Genomic DNA, 20497 nt, shown 5'->3' with positions numbered 1-20497 from the left:
CTCGTACCGAACGATCTGTAAATAGTTCTGTAGATCACATCCCCAGCCTCCGTTGGAGATGTTTTACACAATTCACCTGACTCAGTGAAAACAGAACGGTTATAGCTTGCTTTAAGCAAAACTAGTTACATGGGAAGCGGGGATCGTGTGTTCATGTCCATCTTCGGAAATGGATATCGATTTTAAATGTTCGTTCGTGTACGTGGATGATATATTAGAAAATAACTAATCATCTGTGTTGGCTTTGAAGTACATGTGGGATGTTGAACATGAGTATAAACTAAGTGAACCAAATGCAGTGTGGAACTACTCTAAAAAATGGCATCGACCTCAGTGTCGGTTATAGCCAAGTCATTGGAAGTCAACTTTTAATAAAAAAAGTCTCGCAGCTGGCTCATGTTTTTTTTTAAAAAAAAGTTAATAAGAAAGTGGTGTCCATCATTGAAGGTAATCATCAATCAGACAACTAGTTTCAAGTCAACACTTTCTTAATTGGCGCCGAGCTACTTATGTGGTTGATGTGGTATGCCCTAGCCACCTCTGGCCTGAGAAACTGTTCAAACATCTACTGAGAGCGTTCTGGTGTTGCATAAAAAGGGGCCCATCAGGAACGGAGACTTTCGAAACAAGCTAGAACCACCAAATTATGACGAGATGATGTGCAAAAGGTTGATGACAACTCTGTAAGCAATTAGTAGCACTGGAAAGAAGAAACCAACGATCTGTCAAAACAATGTGTTAGGCAGCATATTGACAGCGACGAGTAATTCTCTCCAAGCAACAGGTTTCAAGTGCCCGTAGTTACAAACATCGCGTAGAGGTGGACAGGCAGGCGTAAGGTAGGAGGAAAGGCGAGGGGCACCAAACCGGTGGCAAAATCAACTGTTTGAAAAATATGTGGATTAATTCAGCACGTGCAAGTTATTTACCTTACCAGAATATCAATTTTAATCTTAGACTACTGTGCGCAGTACTTTGTTAGTGAACGATGTGCCGACAGGGTTCTGGGAATACGTCTTAATCTCAACTTTAATTCTATTCAGATCAGGTATCTGAGTTTTCCATACGACAGTAAGTGTAATACGCGGGAATGTACCCACTTTTTGTTCTGCAGCCAGCTTTCTTGTGAAATAATATGGTAACGGTGTATGAAACGATTATCAGAATTAATTTTAAGTTAATTCTAATTGGGAATCGATTTTCTGAAAGTCCTTAATGACGGTTTTGTGAGGTTCCAGGGCACAGGACAAAAATAGGCAACCGGAATGCGAAATTTTTAAGTGTTGTTAACACTAGAAATAAACGTTAGGTCATCTTATACACGGTTCAATAATTTCTGTGTTCATGTGCTAACACACAACTTGCATGTTATTCAGACAAAAGTAACAACTGTGCGCTTTGGACTATTGATGCAGCTTTAACAGTTCAACCCTGAAATAAGAAGTCTGTTAACGTTACGATAACTAGGAAAGGATGAAGAATAAAATTTGTACTGCAAGTTGAGAACTACAGTATTGTAAACAATCGCTGAAGTAAACATTTGAGTATAAAGAGAATGTGTAGAATAGGCGAAAATATGAAATCGTCTCTAATAAAATGAAAAAGTTAGGGACTTGGAGGAGTATGCTATCATGCTAAATATGGTGTCAAGTAAAGTGGTCATTAACCCGAAATTTAAACATAGCAGTTATTCATTATTTTGACATCGCAATCAAGTTCCGACAGAAGTAGGAAGCTGTTTTGACAGCAAAGATATCCGTCGAAATGTACTTCGGCGATCAATGAAAAGGCTACTTTAAGAAAGGCGACAAATTTATCTGTCACTTTCGACTTAGCCTTCCTTTCTGAGAGTTCCTTGGCATTCAGCAGAGCACGATCTACCTGGATGAAATACGATGCTTCTCTTGCAGTAAACGCAAGGGACTTCTAATGGTGATCCACCGAACGTTACTGTTCCTGCTACTTTAGAGTTTAAGTAATCTGAACAGAAATACATTATGGTTGCCCATGGAGCTTACATTATACATCCATCCATAGCAAAATAAGTTCGTTCTCCCGCTACAAGTTATCACGAGTAAAAGACGTATTAAGACCGAAATGGAAAAGCCTGTAGAAAATTTTTAATGACCTAAGACAAAATTAGTGGCCTAAAAGTCACTCTTCTATGAAATGAGACGCTGTTCAGCATGTAGCCGACTACATTTAACAAGTTACATAATAAAGTGTAGTTGGGTCGTTCCAAATGCAGTCGGCTAAAGCGTAATACTGATGAAGGTACAAATGACCATTCTAACTTTTCTTAACAGATAATGAAGCACAGGGAAGGCCCGTCTGAAATATAAAAGCATACGAAAATTATTAGAATGAGCAATCGTTACAGATAGCTCTGCACATTACTGGTGATTTTCAGATACCAAGAAATTTTTGCAGTGAACAAGAAAGTTATAAATGACCAAATTTAAATACGTAAACTAATCATTTTAACCTCTACAACAATAACAAACCGAGATACATAAGAGGATCAGACTAAACAATAACTCACTTATTCGTTCCCCCATAGTCACTAAAGAAAACTGCTGTTGCTTGCACTCTAGCTTCTTCCCTTTTCTCAGGACATCACCCGCCCCACATTCATCTACATAACAAAGAAACGAATATAAAGCTTCGTACAGAATTCACAATAGAAACGAAAAAGAAGAGAAAAAAGCACAACACAGCTGGCGTCACAACGTACAATAGACATACAACCAACATGTGAATTTTAAGTATTCAAGAGGACTATACTCGTAAATGCCCAAAATCGGAAATCTTTGTGTGCCCACTATGAAGAGGTGCAATTCCAGGCCGGCCGGAGTGGTCGAGCGGTTCTAGGCGCTACAGTCTGGAACCGTGCGACCGCTACGGTAGCAGGTTGGAATCCTGCCTCGGGCATGGATGTGTGTGATGTCCTTAGGTTAGTTAGGTTTAAGTAGTTGTACGTTCTAAGGGACTGATGACCTCAGACGTTGAGTCCCATAGTGCTCAGAGCCATTTGAACCATTTTTTTTTCTTTGATTCCAGGGCGGCATGAATGGAATAACAGAGTACAAAACGTATGTAGAAGCAAATAATTTAACATTATGAAACTTCTCAAAAAAAGTTTGTTAGCTTATAAGATAACAAAAACACTGTAATGTAGTAACATATCTGGAAATTTTGTAAGATACGTACATGTGTATACTAGAAGCCACTGCAGGTGTTTCGTAAATGCGCAGTGCAAGAAACAAACATCCTTTTATTTAGTTACATAGCAGGACCACGACACGAAACGCGTCTTGGACGAAAGGATTAATAAGTGGCTGGCTGCTACGTTTCTTCAATTGATGTTTCATTTCCCGGTTTTCAGGATGGATGCAGATGCAAAAGTGAGAAGGAAAGGGTCTTTTATTTCCTATTTTTCGTGTAATATTTAGTGTAACCCGTCGAAAAATAAAGTGTCGACGTAGTTTATGACCTGAAACGATTCGGCAGGGAGCAGGAGTGCCCGCCGGCGCCTTTCCTCGTTTACTGCAGAATGACGTGTCAGTGTCAGTGTCAGTGTGGTCTACGATACCGCCGGAGGCTGTCGGCGTCTTTCCTCGTTTGGCGAACCGAAAGGCGGCGCAGAGACGCAGTATGGCGCGCAGTCGCACGCGGCAACGTCGCCGCACTTTTCGGGTGTCCGGTTTTTTGTCATTAGCAACACACGCACACCCGTACGCACAGACGAAAAAAACCGGCCTTAGATACATGTTGTGTGTGTGTGTGTGTGTTGCAGATTGCTTGCCGACCGCGGTACCCCGCTGGTGCTTGGTTTCTGGAGGAGGGCGGCGTGGGGAGTGAGAAGTGGGCAGAAGGCGGCGCACGGGCAGAACTGCAGAGGAACAGCCGGCGGGGGCCGCGGGGAGCATTCCACCGCGAAAGTCGTAAACCGAGGGCAGGCGGGCGGGCGGGCAGGCAGTAGCCGGCGGGAGCCGCGCCGGCCGCTCGCGCTGCAGCGCACACGTGGCCGCGGGGCGCACACCCGACCGCCACCGGGCGCCCCTGTCGCACACCCAGCTCCCACAAAATATGAGGCGCTGGACGGTACCCCAGTGACAACAAACAGGCAAGGGACGTCAGTCTGACTGGGGCCGTGTAAAGCGAGGGTGTGATGCAACTAACTGACAGGAAAAAAAACGCAACACCAAAAAATAATTAATGTAGAATAATGAAATTTCGGAAATATGGACCTTGCCGTTGGTGGGGAGGCTTGCGTGCCTCAACGTGACAGATAGCCGTACCGTAGGTGCAACCACAACGGAGGGGTACCTGTTGAGAGGCCAGACAAACGTGTGGTTCCTGAAGAGGGGCAGCAGCATTTTCGGTAGTTGCAGGGGCAACAGTCCGGATGATTGACTGATCTGGCCTTGTAACACTAATCAAAACGGCTTTGCTGTGCTGGTACTGCGAACGGCTGAAAGCAAGGGGAAACGACAGCCGTAATTTTTCCCGAGGGCATGCAGCTTTACTGTATGGTCAAATGATGATGACGTCCTCTTCCGTAAAATATTCCGCAGGTAAAATAGTTCCCCATTCGTATCTCCGGGCGGGGACTACCCAGGAGGATGTCGTTATCAGGAGAAAGAAAACTGGCGTTCTACGGATCGGAGCGTAGAAGTCACATCCCTTAATCGGGCAGGTAGGTTAGAAAATTTAAAAAGGGAAATGGGTAGGTTAGAGTTAGATATAGTGGGAATTAGTGAAGTTTGGTCTGCATCAAACCAGTCTCAGGACTGAAAACCACAACGACAACAGGTAACGTACTTAAGTGATTAACAAGCGCGAGACAAGCCCTTCAAAATGTGAAATGCCGATAAATTAATAACCAGTGTTACCGCCAGAATATTGAATGCAAACGTGCTTGCGTTTTGTTGTACACAAGCCGGATGTCATTTTGTGGGATGGAGCTAAATGCCTGTTGAACTTGGTCATCCAATACAGGGACGGTTAATGCTGTGAGTAGATGAGACTGGAGCTGTTGTCCGCTGATGTTCCATATGTATTTCACTGGAGACAGATCTGGTGATCGAGCAAGCCAAGGTAACATGTCGACATCCTGTACAGCATATTGGGTTACAGCAGCGGTATGTGGGCGAGCGTTATCCTGTTCGAAGACGCCCCATGGAGTATTGTTCGTGAATGGCAGCACAACAGGTCGAATCGCCAGACTGGCGTACGAGGTTGCAGTCAGGATGCGTGGGGCAACCACCATAGCGATTCTACTGTCATACGACATGGCTCCCCAAACCAACTCCAGGTGCAGGTGCAGTGAGTGTAGCACACAGGCCCTCAACTGCCATCCTTGTAAGCAACACAGGGTCTTCAGTGGCACCGAGGCAGAACCACTTGTCATCAGAAAAAACAACAGACTCCCCTCTGCCGTCCAATGATCTCTCGGTTGACACAACTGAAGTCGCAAATGGCGGTGGTTCGGGGTCACGAAGGCACGCTACAGGGCGTCTGGCTCGGACCTGCCCTTGAAGTAACAGATTTCTAACAGTTCGTTGTTCAGTGTGGTGCACACTGCTGCAGATGCAGTACAGTGTGCCAGATCCTCTGTGGCCCTCCAGAGTCCGGTCTTCTTGCGACCGTACATCATGTTCACCATAGCTGCCAACAAACATATACAATGGCTATATTCCTGCGAAGTCTTTCTGCAGTATCGCAGAAGGAACATCCTACATCTAAATCTACATTTATACTCCGCAAGCCACCCAACGGTGTGTGGCGGAGGGCACTTTACGTGCCACTGTCATTACCTCCCTTTCCTGTTCCAGTCGCGTATGGTTCGCGGGAAGAACGACTGTGTGAAAGCCTCTCTGCGCGCTCTAATCTCTCTAATTTTACATTCGTGATCTCCTCAGGAGGTATAAGTAGGGGGAAGCAGTATATTCGATACCTCATCCAGAAACGCACCCTCTCGAAACCTTGCGAGCAAGCTACACCGCGATGCAGAGCGTCTCTCTTGCAGAGTCTGCCACTTGAGTTTGCTAAACATATCCGTAACGCTATCACGCTCACAAAATAACCCTGTGACAAAACGTGTCGCTCTTCTTTGGATCTTCTCTATCTCCTCCGTCAACTCGATGTGTTACGGATCCCACACTGATGAGCAATACTCTAGTATAGGTCGAACGAGTGTTTTGTAAGCCACCTCCTTTGTTGATGGACTCTCCCAATGAGTCTCAACCTGGTATCCGCGTTACCAACAATTAATTCCACTTCAAATCGTTCCGCACGCATACTCCCAGATATTTTACAGAAGTAACTGGTACCAGTGTTTTTTCCGCTATCATATAATTATACAATAAAGGATCCTTCTTTCTATGTATTCGCAATGCATTACATCTGTCTATGTTAAGGGTCAGTTGCCACTCACTGCACTAAGTGCCTATCCGCTGCAGATCTTCCTGCATGTCGCTGCAATTTTCTAATGCTGCAACTTCTCTGTATACTACAGCATCATCCGCGAAAAGCCGCATGGAACTTTTGACACTGTGGCTGCTCTGTTCGGTCGAAGGGACTTGGAAGTACTGTACCATCCACCATATTCCCTGGACTTAGTCTGATTCAGCTTGTCGTAGTCCTATTACACAACCTCGTTCAAACTCAGTGACGTGTTAATGATGGCGCCTTTGTCGTCTTAAAAGCATTCTTGAATAACGTGAACTCCACACGTTCACTCTGAAAGGCATCTAACGCTCACGACCGCTAAAATCACCCTCATCGCGGCGCCACTAACGCCACTCTTAGGCGACCGGCACGAAATCGGAATAGACATCAACTTTCGACCGTATAAGCGCGCCCACAAACTTCCGTTAATGTCACACAACACCTTCTTGGTCTTGCGATTTTGTTTCCGTCAGTGTATATCAATGCTCTGCCACTAAATATGACAGATTCAGATATATTTCTCTTTGCAGCTGGCACATATTCTGTTCTTGAATATGTGGAATTTAATGCATCATTACTCCTAATCGTGTGACCACTCACATCGCTTTAAAAATACAAATAAAATATGTATACAATTTACGAATTTACATGTATATTATTTATTATCACATCTGATGTTTTATTCAAGAAGTCCGAGTTGTTTCCGAACCACGGATTTTGAGTGCACTCATCAAAAGTGTGTCTGACAGCCAATCTTGGAGAGACAAAAGGACACATGCGCACTCAGCAGAGGTGTCCTTCCCCGCCTGGAGGTCACCACGTCTCCCAGATCCTGTTCAGTGTACTCCACGTTCCCTGGGGCAGGTCAAGTCCCCGTGGCTCGTTGTTGGCTTGGAGAAAGCTGTGGAGCTGTGGTTGAGTGCTGTTACAGCATTCTTGCGCCCAAGCCACGTCAAGATTTAAGTCACGATCCACCAGGTTGCTAGCTGTTATGATTGGGAGACGTCTGGAGTGGAGTCTGTCCATTCGGGTGGCATGTGTGTCCTCATGAATTGACAGCTGCTAGTTCTTGTGGATTTTACGAGGGTTGGAACTTAAATAGTAGCAACTATTTATTCACAACCGATACAAAAGAGTTACACATTACTGTCCTTCAATAGTCACCAGCGTTGTGTAGAACCCGTTGCCAGCGACGTGGAAGGAGTAGTATACCGTTAGCGGAGCCTGTTCTGTTGATGGTGCGAATGGAAGGGTCTAAAGTAATGGTGATTCTCGTGTACGACTGTGATGGTGTTATCCTAACGCATTACGTTCCTCCACGGCAGACCCCCAGTGCACAGATTACTGTTCGTTTTTGGAGCATCACCAGCGACCAGCTTTGCGAAAGAAGCGCCGACACATTCTTCGCAAGCCACCCATCATTTTGCACGACAATGCGCGGGCGCATACATAGCAAGCTGTGGCTGCTCCGTTCGGTCGATGGGACTCGGAAGTACTGTACCATCCACCATACTGCCCGGACTTAAGTCGTCCTGACTTTGATTTGATTTCGAAGGTGAAGAAACCACTTCGTGGCATTCGCCTCAGAAATGTTCCAGAGATTCGACAGGCATTAGACACCTCCATTCGCACCATCAACAGAACAGGCTCTGCTAACGGTATACTGCCCGCCCGGTTAGCCGTGCAATCTAATGCACGGGATTCGGGATTCGGAAGGAGCGCCTGGTCCCCGGCACAAATCTGCCCGGCGGACTTTTGTCGAGGTCCGGTGAGCCGGCCAGTCCGTGGATGGTTTTTAAGCGGTTTTCCATCTGCCTAGGCGAACGCGGGCTGGTTCCCCTTCTTCCGCCTCAGATACACTATGCCGTCGATTGCTGCACAAACAAGTTCTCCGCGTACCCGTACACCACCATTACTCTGCCATGCATACATAGGGGTTACACTCGTCTGGTGTGAGACGTTCCCAGGAGGAGGGGGGGGGGGGGGGTCAACCGGGGACAAACCCCACAATCACCATGAAAGAGTGGTTCGGTGTGAAGCGGCGAAGGGGTGAAGTGGACTGCGGTAGTTGTCGTGGGGTTGCCGACTACTGCGGCTGCGGCGGGGAAGGAGCCTCTCCGTCGTTTCTAGGCCCCCAGTTAACATACAATACAATACAACGGTATACTACGCCTTCCACATCGCTTGCAACGGGTTCTACACAGCGCTGGTGACTACTTCGATAGACAGTAAGAGGTGCAAACACGCAACTCTTTTGTATCGGTTGTGAATAAATAGTTGCTACTATTTAAGTTCCAACCCTCGTATTACATTTCGTCAGTACGGCATGCTTTCTCCTCAAGTTAGGTCGTGGAATGCCGTTGAAGGCAGGTAGGGGAGTAGGCTCGGTTGTGCCTGTACTAGCCTGCGTTGTTTCATGTAGTTGCGTATGCACCAGCTTCATGTGGCTACATGTTATCCATACAGGGCTGCAATACTCTGACGCTGAGTAGACAAGGCCAGTGGCCCAAGAATGTAAAGTCGTATCCCATAGAGATCCACTTAATTTTTGAAGACTATTACTTACTGACTTCCATTTAGCTTCAGTCTTTTGTAGATGGTGTCTGGATAACAGCGTTCTGTCAAGTATAACTCCAAGGTACCGTTGATACTTGCTGTAGGCCAAGTGACTACTCACGAAAAATTGTCCTGTTTTCGGTTGGCTAGAATGTTACTCAGATGAAAGTAAGTGGATTCATTTTCGTTAGAGCCGTTGCTTCACGTCCTCACGTGTAACCTTAAAATACCCTACACGTGGCCGTGGGTGGTGCTAAGCAAGCAACAACTTTGGCTGCTAGACAGACTTCGTGATTTCCTAGCAGAACTCGTCGCTGTAGTTCCTATAGAATGTAACTTAAGTTACCTACAGCGATGTGTTCTGCTAGGAAATCACGAGGTCTGTCTAGCAGCCAAAGTTGTTGCTTGCTTAGCACCACCCACGGCCACGTGTAGGGTATTTTAAGTTTACACGTGAGGACGTGAAGCAACGGCTCTAACGAAAATGAATCCACTTACCTTCATCCGAATAACATCCTAGCCAACCGAAAACAGGACAATTTTTCTTGGGTAGTCACTTTGGGTACAAGCTGTATATAGCCCTTCGCTTCGGGTATTAAACCTCTGCTACCTTCCAATTTTCAAAACCTTTCTATAAATCTACAAATGCTATAAACGTGGGTTTGCATTTTCTTAACCTGTCTGCTAAGGTAAGTCTCAGGATCAGTACTTCCTTTCGTATTTCTCCATTTCTCCGGAATCCAAGCTGATCTTCCCAGAACTCGGCCTCTACAAGTTCTTCCATTCTTAAATAAATAGTTCGTGTTAGTGTTTGCATCCATGACATATTAAACAGTACCTCCGTAATACTCACAATTGTTGGCACATGCTTTCTTTGGAACTGTAATAATTACATTCTTCTTTAAGTGTTAGGGTAGTTCGCCTATCTTATACATTTTGCACGCCAGATGGAACGGTTTTGGGACCTTGTTTCTACGTAGGTCTCTCAGTTCTCTGTCAAAGTCTCCTCTCAGTGTCCTATCTCCAACCTAATCTTCATTTACATCCTCATCCTTCCCTATAATATTGCCTATAAGTTCATCACCATTTTATAGCCCCTTATACTTCTTCCATCTTCCAGCTTTCCCTCCTTTGCTTAGTACTGGTTTTCCAACTGAGCTCCTTTCACACAGTTATTTCTCTTTTCTCCAAAGGCCTCTTTAAATTTCCTGTAGGTGGTATCTATCTTTCCCCTAACGGGATATGCTTCAGAGACGCCAGACAAACGTGTGGTTCCTGAAGAGGGGCAGCAGCCTTTTCGGTAGTTGCAGGAGCAACAGTCTGGATGATTGACTAATCTGGCCTTGTAACACTAACCAAAATGGTCTTGCTGTTCTGGTACTGCGAACGGCTGAAAGCAAGGGGAAACTACAGCCGTAGTTTTTCCCTAGGCCATGCAGCCTTACTGTATGATTAAATGATGATGGCGTCCTCTTGGGTAAAATATTCCGGAGGTAAAATAGTCCCCCATTCGGATCTCCGGGCGGGGACTACTCAAGAGGATGTCGTTATCAGGAGAAAGAAAACTGGTGTTCTACGGACCGGAGCGTGGAATGTCAGATCCCTTAATCGAGCAGGTAGGTTAGAAAATTTAAAAAGGGAAATGGATAGGTTAAAGTTAGATATAGTGGGAATTAGTGAAGTGCGGTGGCAGGAGGAACAAGACTTTTGGTCATGTGTACAGGGTTATAAACACAAAATCAAATAGGGGTAATGCAGGGGTAGGTTTAATAATGAATAGGAAAATAGGAATGCGAGTAAGCTACTACAAACAGCATAGTGAACGCATTATTGTGGCCAAGATAGATACGAAGCCCACACCTACTACAGTAGTACAAGTTTATATGCCAACTATCTCTGCTGATGACGAAGAAATTGATGAAATGCATGATGAGATAAAAGAAATTATTCAGGTAGTGAAGGGAGACGAAAATTTAATAGTCACGGGTGAATGGAATTCAAGAGTAGGAAAAGGGAGAGAAGGAAACATAGTAGGTGAATATTGATTGGGACTAAGAAATGAAATAGGAAGCCGCCTGGTAGAATTTTGCGCAGAGCATAACGTAATCATACCTAACACTTGGTTTAAGAATCATGAAAGAAGGTTGTATACATGGAAGAACCCTGCAGATACTAAAAGGTATCAGATAGATTATATGATGGTAAGACAGAGATTTAGGAACCAGGATTTAAATTATAAGACATTTTCAAGGGCACATGTGGACTCTGACCACAATCTATTGGTTATGAACTGTAGCTCAAAACTAAAGAAACTGCAAAAAGGTGGGAATTTAAGGAGGTGGGACCGGGATAAACTGAAAGAACCAGAGGTTGGACAGAGTTTCAGGGAGAGCATAAGGGAACAATTGACAGGAATGGGGGAAAGAAATTCAGTAGAAGAATAATGGGTAGCTTTGAAGGATGAAGTAGTGAAGGCAGCAGAGGATCAAGTAGGTAAAAAGACGAGGGCTGCTAGAAATCCTTGGGTAACAGAAGAAATATTGAATTTAATTGATGAAAGGAGAAAATATAAAAATGCAGTAAATGAAGCAGGCAAAAAGGAATACAAACGTCTCAAAAATGAGATCGACAGGAAGTGCAAAATGGGTCTATACAAGGGCGACGTACTTGAGGACAAAATTATGGAAATGGAAGAGAATGTAGATGAAGATGAAATGGGAGATATGATACTGCGTGAAGAGTTTGACAGAGCACTGAAAGACCTGAGTCGAAACAAGGCCCCCGGAGTAGATAACATTCCGTTAGAACTACTGACAACCTTGGGAGAGCCAGTCCTGACAAAACTCTACCATCTGGTGATCAAGATATTTGAGACAGGCGAAATACCTTCATACTTCAAGAAGAATATAATAATTCCAATCACAAAGAAACCGGTGTTGACAGATGTGAAAATTACCGAATTATCAGTTTAATAAGCCACAGCTGCAAAATACTAACGCGAATTCTTTATAGCCGCATGGAAAAACTGGTAGAAGTCGACCTCGAGGAAGATGAGTTTGGATTCCATAGAAATGTTGGAACACGTGACGCAATACTGACTCTACGACTTATTTTAGAAGAAAGATTAAGGAAAGGCAAACCTGCGATTCTAGCATTTGTAGACTTAGAGAAAGCTTTTGACAATGTTGACTGGAATAGTCTCTTTCAAATTCTAAAGGTGGCAGTGGTAAAATACAGGGAGCGAAAGGCTATTTACAATTCGTACAGAAACCAGATGGCAGTTGTAAGAGTCGAGGGGTATGAAAGGGAAGCAGTGGTTGGGAAGGGAGTGAGACAGGGTTGTAGCCTATCCCCGATGTTATTCAATCTGTATATTGAGCAAGCAGTGAAGGAAACAAAAGAAAAGCTCGGAGTAGGTATTAAAATCCATGGAGAAGAAATAAAAATTTTGAGGTTCGACGATGACATTGTAATTCTGTCAGAGACAGAAAGGACTTAGCAGAGCAGTTGAATGGAATGGACAGTGTCTTGAGAGGAGTATATAAGATGAACATCAACACAAGCAAAACTATGATAATCGAATGTAGTCCAATTAAGTCGGGTGATGCTGAGGGAATTAGATTAGGAAATGAGACACTTAAAGTAGTAAAGGAGTTTTGCTGTATGGGGAGAAAAACAACTGATGATGGTCGAAGTAGAGAGGATATAAATGCAGGCTGGCAATGGCAAGGAAAGCTTTTCTGAAGAAGAAAAATTTGTTAACATCGAGTATAGATTTAAATGCAGGAAGTCGTTTCTGAAAGTATTTGTATGAAGTGAAGCCAAGTATGGAAGTGAAACGTGGGCGGTAAATAGTTTGGACAAGAAGAGAATAGAAGTTTTCGAAATGTGGTGCTACAGAAGAATGCTGAAGATTAGATGGGTAGATCACATATCTAATGAGGAAGTATTGAATAGGATTGGGGAGAAGAGAAATTTGTGAGGAGAAGAGGAGCTTGTGGCACAACTTGACTAGAAGAAGGGATCGGTTGGTAGGACATGTTCTGAGGCATCAAGGGATAACTAATTTAGTATTGGCGGGCAGTGTGGAGGGTAAAAATCGTAGAGGGAGACCAAGAGATGTATACACTAAGCAGATTCATAAATATGTAGGCTACAGTAGGTACTGGGAGATGAAGAAGCTTGCACAGGATAGAGTGGCATGGTGGGCTGCATTAAACCTGTCTCAGGACTGAAGACCACAACAGCAACAACAACCTTATCCATTCCTCCTCAGACATTTTGCACTTACTGTCAATCTTATATTTTAGCCGTTTGTATTCCATTTCGCCTGCCTTATTTGCTGCATTCTTATGTTTTATCCTATCATCACTTTAATTCAGTAACTCCCCTGATATCAAAGGGTTTCTACTGGTCCTTGTCTTTTTACCTTGATCGATGTCCCCAGGTCTCTTCTGCGTATACAATTTTCTTTCACAGTTCATGAACCATGTGTTAGCGATGGTTAAATTACGCTGTGTGCAGAATTCCACCCGGCGGCTTCCTCTTTCGTTCCTCAGACCCCCTCCCCCCCCCCCCCCCCCCGCCCACATTTAGCTACTGTTTTCCTTCTCTTCCTTTCCCTAATATTGAATTCGCGTACCCCATCATAATCAAAGTTTCGCCTCCCTTAACTATCCGAATAATTTCTTTATCTCATTATACGTTTCTCCAGTCTCTTCATCTTGTGCAGAGCTAGTTGGCACAGTAACTTGCACTACTGTGGAGGGTGAGGATTTTGCGTCTGTCTTGGCTGCAATAACTACGGTGTTGTTGTAGTTTACCCGCATTACTATTTTCTTATTCAATATTAAATCTACTCCTGCATTATCCCTAATTGCTTTTGTTTTTATAACCCTGTACTCACTTGACCAGAAATTGTGTTACCACCGAACTACACTAATCTTTACTATATCTAATCTCAACCTATTCATTTCCATTTTGAATTTCTCTAAACTACCTGCCCGATTGAGGAATCTACCATTTCACGCTCCGACCCATAGAATTCCAGTTTTGTTTCTCTTGAAGACGACGACCTACTGGGCATTCCCCGCTCGGAGATCTGAATGGGAGACTGTTTTTCCTCCGGAATATTTTACCCAAGAGGATGCCATCATCATTTGACCGTACAGCAGAGCTACGTGCTCTGGAGAAATTTACGGCTGCAGTGTCCCCTTGGTTTCAGCCATTGCACTACCAGCACAGCAAGGCCGTTTTTGTTGGTATTACCACTCCAGGTGAGCCCGTTATCCAGACCTTTGCCCCTGCAACTACTGAAAAGTCTGTCGCCCTTTTCAGGAATTACACATTTGTCTGGCCTCTTAGCAGACAACCCTCTTTCGCTGTTGCCTCTATGGTATGGCTATTTGTATTAAGTCTCATAATGAACAGGAAAAATAAGAATGCGAGGAAATTACTATCAACAACTTAGCGAACAGACTATCGTATTCATGGTAGACATTACAGTGGTAGAAGTAAATACGCTTACTAGTTCCGCAGATAAATGGGTGTAGGTTGGCGATATTACAGGAAGGCAGGCTTTGACGTGGTAGAATAACGCTGGAAATTCATAGGTTTACAACGAAACAAATTGCTAATAAATCACTTCTCCTGACCATGCCAGAGAATGGGTCGGGAAAAATAGACACCTTTTTAACGTATGACATCACAATTCCAAAAACGTACCGATGGCTCAGGTTGTTAATTAGGCCCTGTTCTTGAGCTCCTTTGTACCCCTCTCGCAGTGACTGTGAAGATGAAGTTAGACTAATCACAGATCGCAGAGAGGCGAGTACATTCAGAAAAACAAAGTGTCCTTTGCCATGTACTTCACACCGATCTGCAGGGCATAAATGCTGATAAAGGTTAAGGTACAAATCAGTGTTTCACTTCCCGGTTCATATTGAAGCTATTTTGTCAGTGGTTGCTACGTCGATGGTAAACGTGGCCGTCACAGAAAAATGAGGAAATTGTTAAACAGCTGCCACACGCTATTTATTAGTGGTTCAAATGACTCTCAGCACTAAGCGACTTAACTTCTGAGGTCATAAGTCCCCTAGAACTTAGAACTAATTAAACATAACCAACCTAAGGACATCACACATCCATGCCCGAGGCAGGTTTCGAACCTGCGACCGTAGCGGTCTCTCGGCTCCAGACTGTAGCGCCTAGAACCGCACGGCCACTCCGGCCGGCAATTATTAGTGGATATTATGCGCCAATAATACCTGCTTCGATATCGAACACTGAGTCTTCTCATGACTACAGTACATTTATGAACGTGGGCAAACATCAATGTCCTTTTCTTGTTCCTTCTTGTTTTCTAGGATTTTAAGAACAATAACATACATAAAATTGTAATAACAGTTTGTTTTCATCACTGCTTAGTACAACGTTACGCCCAGATAGCCGAGTGCATTAACACTCCCCTTCCGTGATTTGGGGAGATCAGGCTGCCCCGAATCGAATCCGCTTCGCGGATCAACTGCTCGTACACGGGCTGATGTGCTAGCCAGCCTGGATATGATTTTTAGAAGCTTTCCCATACACCTCTAGGTTAATACCGGGCTGGTATCCATGTCCCACTACAAATACACGTTGCTCGAACGTTTAGAAAACTTGCCCTCACTTGTACATGAGATTCACACTAGATGCAGACAGATGGAGTACACGGGGGCAATGGTGGTCTCCTGTGGGCAAAGGCGTCCGGTCACCGACTACCGCCGACATTGCCTCAGCCCGTACAACAAGGCCGACCCCGTACAGACACGGGAAAAGGCAAGGAAGAAAAAGAAAGAGGGTACTTATTACAACAATTTAGCATAATTTCCAAATAACTTCCAAGAAACTGAAATGTATTTTCGAGACGCTTAGTTTTCATGCCACTTTATTCAGCTAAATTTAGAAGGTGATTTATTTCGAAACAGGAACGCTAATAGGGGTGGGGATCGTGATACCCCCTCCTCCTGCCCCGGGGTCCACGTATGGCTGTTTGCGAGTTAACCGAGAGTGTGTGGTCACGAATCGCCATTGACTGCGGTATGAAATGTGGTGCCAGCTAGTAACGTGAGCTCCGTCCAAAGGCGGTGGCGGGCCCAACGGTACCGACAGCCGCCCTGTCATCCTCGGCGACTCGTGTCACAGGATGTGGTAGGACGGGCGTGGGGTCCGCAGAACGCTGTGCAAGCCGTCGGAAGTTTTCGTGATCCGGAACCGCTACTACTCGGTCAGGTAATTCCTCAATTGGCATCACGAGGCTTATTACACCCCGGTCCAGTCCTAACACCAAGGAATAACCTCTGGCAGTAACGGGAATCGAACCCGGGTCATAGCATTACTACTCAGGTCCGGAGACGGCCTGTCCCAGTTACCGCAAATGTAAACGTTTCGTTCACGTTCTCACCCAAAAAATTCCAGTAACCATCATGTACCCACAACATTTTCCATCGACTGCTACGGTCGCAGGTTCGAATCCTGCCTCGGGCATGGATGTATGTGATGTCCTTAGGTTAGTTAGGTTTAAGTAGTTCTAAGTTCTAGGGGACTGATGACCTCAGATGTTAAGTCCCATTGTGCTCAGAGCCATTTGAACCAACGTTTTCCATCTATAGGAATGGTTTTTTTTTTTTTTTTCATTATTAAAAATAAGCTCGCAAAAGGGATACATTTTAATAAAAATATCACACAGGCATGGAAATAATGGAATATCTCAGATAGTTGTGTTTGCTTGTTTATATTATGTATTTTTATGTGCGGACCGGTCCCGTAAACGGACGTACTGCCGGCAGAGCGTTGTGCTCACCACACGCCTCTCCATATCCGCATGCAGTGGCGCCTGTAGGCTGAGGGCGACGTGGTGTTCGACCATTACCGTTCGGTCTTCCGAGTCCTGTTCGGGCAGAGTTTTGTTTAGTTTATTTTTATAAACGGCGGTTGTTCAATAAGTAAAGCATCACATTTTCCCCCCAGGAAACAGGTTAGCTTCATTTACGATTCCAATACACCTTATGATTTCCCACTCTTTTGGCTACAAAACCCTATTTTTCAGCATGATCTCCGTTCAGCGGGATGGCCTTAAGTCATATTACTAGGAGAGACTATTGCCGCATGATACCACACTATTGGGTGACGTCGGAGCCAAAGTGTTTGTTGCATCAATAACCTTCCCATCATCTACGTGCTGCTTCAGGAGCAGTGAATTTTTCGTTGGGGCAAACAGATGGAAGTCGGAAGGTGCGAGATGGAGGCAGAGGGTGGATCAGGAAGAACAGTCCAGTGAAGTTTTGTGAGCTCCTCTCAGGTGCGCAGGTTCCTTTGAGGCCTTGCGTTGTCATGGAAAAGGAAACACGCCGACGTCGTTTCTTCAGTTTCCTCATAGTAGCACAATTCACTTCAAAGTTGACCGTTGCACCACGAGGAAGAACATCAAACGAAATAATGACTTCAGATGTCCCATCATCAAAAAACGAACTTGAACGGATGTCTTGTGACGTCTGCAACAAGCAAACACAACGATCAACAACGGACAAAAAAAAAAAAAAAAAAAAAGTGGTCAGCGCGACAGAACGTCAGTCCTAAGGGCTCGGGTTCCATTTTCGGCTGGGTCGGAGATTTTCACCGGTCAGCTACTGGGTTTTGTGTTGTCCTAATCATCATCATTTCATCCCCATCGACGCGCAAGTCGCCGAAGTGGCGTCAGTTCGAAAGACTTGCACCCGGCGAACGGTCTACCCGATGGATGGCAGGCCCTAGTCACACGACATTTACAGTTTATCCCTTCAGATACCATAAGACCCTTCAGAGGTGGTGTGGCGCAACTCCATGGAATGCCGTTTTGTTTCCGGTTCGAAGTGATGGGCCCATGTTTCATCGCCCGTGACGATGTGCAACAAAACATTGTCACGATCAGCTTCGTAATGTTCAAGCAATTCCACACATATGGTCCTTTGTTGCTCTTTATGGTCTGCTGTCGGGGGGAGGGGGGGATGATGAAGAGCTCAGCGGGTATACACTTTTGAGTATCCCAACTGGTGGACGAGTTGCTCAATGTAGGTGAAAATACCATCAGTAATGTTTCAGATTTCGATGTACAATGGGACAGGAATGATGATGAAATGAGGACCGCATTTGAGGAAGTGGAGAAAATGGTCAATAGATTGCAGTGCAATAAAGCGACTGGGGTGGATGAAATTAAGTCGGAACTCATCAAATACAGTGGAATGTCAGCTCTTAAATGGCTACACAGGATAATTGCAATGACGTGGGAGTCGGGACAGGTTCCATCAGACTGGACGAAAGCAGTGATCACACCAATATTTAAACATGGAAACAGAAAAGTTTATAGCAACTACAGAGGTTTCCAGAATGAGATTTTCACTCTGCAGCGGAGTGTGCTCTGATATGAAGTTTCCTGGCAGATTAAAACTGCGTGTCCGACCGACAGAGATATCTCTTTGATCAGCGTTGTGGGTAAAATCTTCTCAGGTATTGTTGAAAGGAAGGTGCGAGTATTAGTTGAGGACCAATTGGATGAAAATCAGTGTGGGTTTAGGCCTCTTAGAAGTTGTCAGGACCAGGTATTTAGCTTACGGCAAATAATGCAGAAGTGTTACGAATGGAACAGGGAATTTTATAGATCTAGAAAAGGCATATGACCGGGATACTAGGAGGAAGTTATTGTCTGTTCTACGTAGTTGTGGAATAGGAGGCAAACTTTTGCAAGCAATTAAAGGTCTCTACATGGATAGTCAGGCAGCAGTTAGAGTTGACGGTAAGTTGAGTTCATGGTTCAGAGTAGTTTCAGGGGTAAGGCAAGGCTGCAACCTGTATCCACCGTTGTTCGTATTATTTATGGATCATATGTTGAAAACAATAGACTGGCTGGGTGAGATCAAGATATGTGAACAAAAAATAAGCAGTCTTGCATATGCAGATGACTTAGTTGTGATGGCAGAGTCTATTGAAAGTTTGCAAAGTAATATTTCAGAGCTAGATCAGAAATGTAAGGACTATGGTATGAAGATTAGCAACTCCAAAACAAAAGTAATGTCAGTGGGAAAGAGATATAAACGGATTGAGTGCCAAATAGGAGGAACAAAGTTAGAACAGGTGTACGGTTTCAAGTACTTAGGATACATATTCTCACAGGATGGCAACATAGTGAAAGAACTGGAAGCGAGGTGTAGCAAAGCTAATGCAGTGAGCGCTCAGCTATGATCTACTCTTCTGCAAGAAGGAAGCCAGTACCAAGACTAAGTTATCTGTGCACCGTTCAATCTTTCGACCAACTTTGTTGTATGGGAGCGAAAGCTGGGTGGATTCAGGTTACCATATCAATATGGATATGAAAGTAGCTAGAATGATTGCAGGTACTAGTAGATGGGAACAATGGCAGGAGGGTGTCCACAATAGGGAAATCAAAGAAAAACTGGGTATGAACTCTATAGATGCAGCAGTCAGGACGAACAGGCTTAGATGATGGGGTCATGTTACACGCATGGGAGAAACAAGGTTTCCCTAGAGAGTCATGGGTTCAGCCGTAGAGGGTAGGAGGAGTCGGGGTAGACCAAGGAGAAGGTACCTGGATTCGGTTAAGAATGATCTTGAAGTAATAGGCTTAACACCAGAAGAGGCACCAATGTTAGCACTGAATAGGGGATCATGGAGGAATCTTATAAAGGGGACTATGCTCCAGACTGAACGCTGAAATGCATAATCAGTCTTAAATGATGATGATGATGATGATGATGAACTGGTGGACGAGTGTTTGAGCACTGCCAACGGAGACGTCCAGCTGAGCAGCGAGGTGTTTGACTGTGATGCGCCGATCACCTCCAACCACTGCGTCCGTGCGTTGCAACAAAGCAGGAGTCGCAGCTGCGCGCGGCAGGTAGACATGCGGGAGTTCGGACAGGTTTGCGCGATTTTGTTGTAATGATGACAGACGCCTTGCTCATCGGCGCACCGTGCTATGGTTCACTACCAGGTCTCAGTACACATTCTCCAAGCGTCTTTCAATTTCTGCGATGCTCTGGTTTTCCCCTAAAAGAAACTCTCTGCTACGAATGCACCTGCTTTAAAGAAGGGTGCGGCCTCTCGGATTTTCATGAAACTGTAGGGACTAAAAAGGGAATACTCCACGATATTCCACAATAAATTCCGCATTTTTAATCCAAATTTGCAGAGGAAAAAAATGTGTTGCATTACGTATCGGACGCCTCTCGTATATCTGACGAGTCATATGGTCCTTTAATGGAAATGTAAAAGGACCATGTAAGCCATTCGAATAATAATAATATTAATGGAACATCAATGAAGGTGTTCGTGATGAAACACTTGCAATTTCCGACAGTCAACAATTAAAAAAACAAAAAAAAAGGCCATGACCATTGAGCTCTCTACAATGGAGAGACGAATTCGAACCAGCCGACATGTGATAAACTAACAACAC

At 44.6% G+C, this 20497-nt stretch overlaps 1 protein-coding gene across 10 annotated transcripts in view; it reads right to left on the bottom strand.

The window, feature by feature from the left end:
* LOC126272091 (voltage-dependent L-type calcium channel subunit beta-1) overlaps positions 1 to 20497 on the bottom strand; it is a 2208268-nt gene that overhangs the window by 1505678 nt on the left and 682093 nt on the right. The gene's annotated exons all lie outside the window — the stretch shown is intronic.

Source organism: Schistocerca gregaria, chromosome 5 (assembly GCF_023897955.1).
Source record: "Schistocerca gregaria isolate iqSchGreg1 chromosome 5, iqSchGreg1.2, whole genome shotgun sequence".
Classification (NCBI taxonomy): Eukaryota; Metazoa; Arthropoda; class Insecta; order Orthoptera; family Acrididae; genus Schistocerca; species Schistocerca gregaria.
Note: the sequence above shows the minus strand (reverse complement) of the source record. Positions and strands in the feature narration are given on the sequence as shown.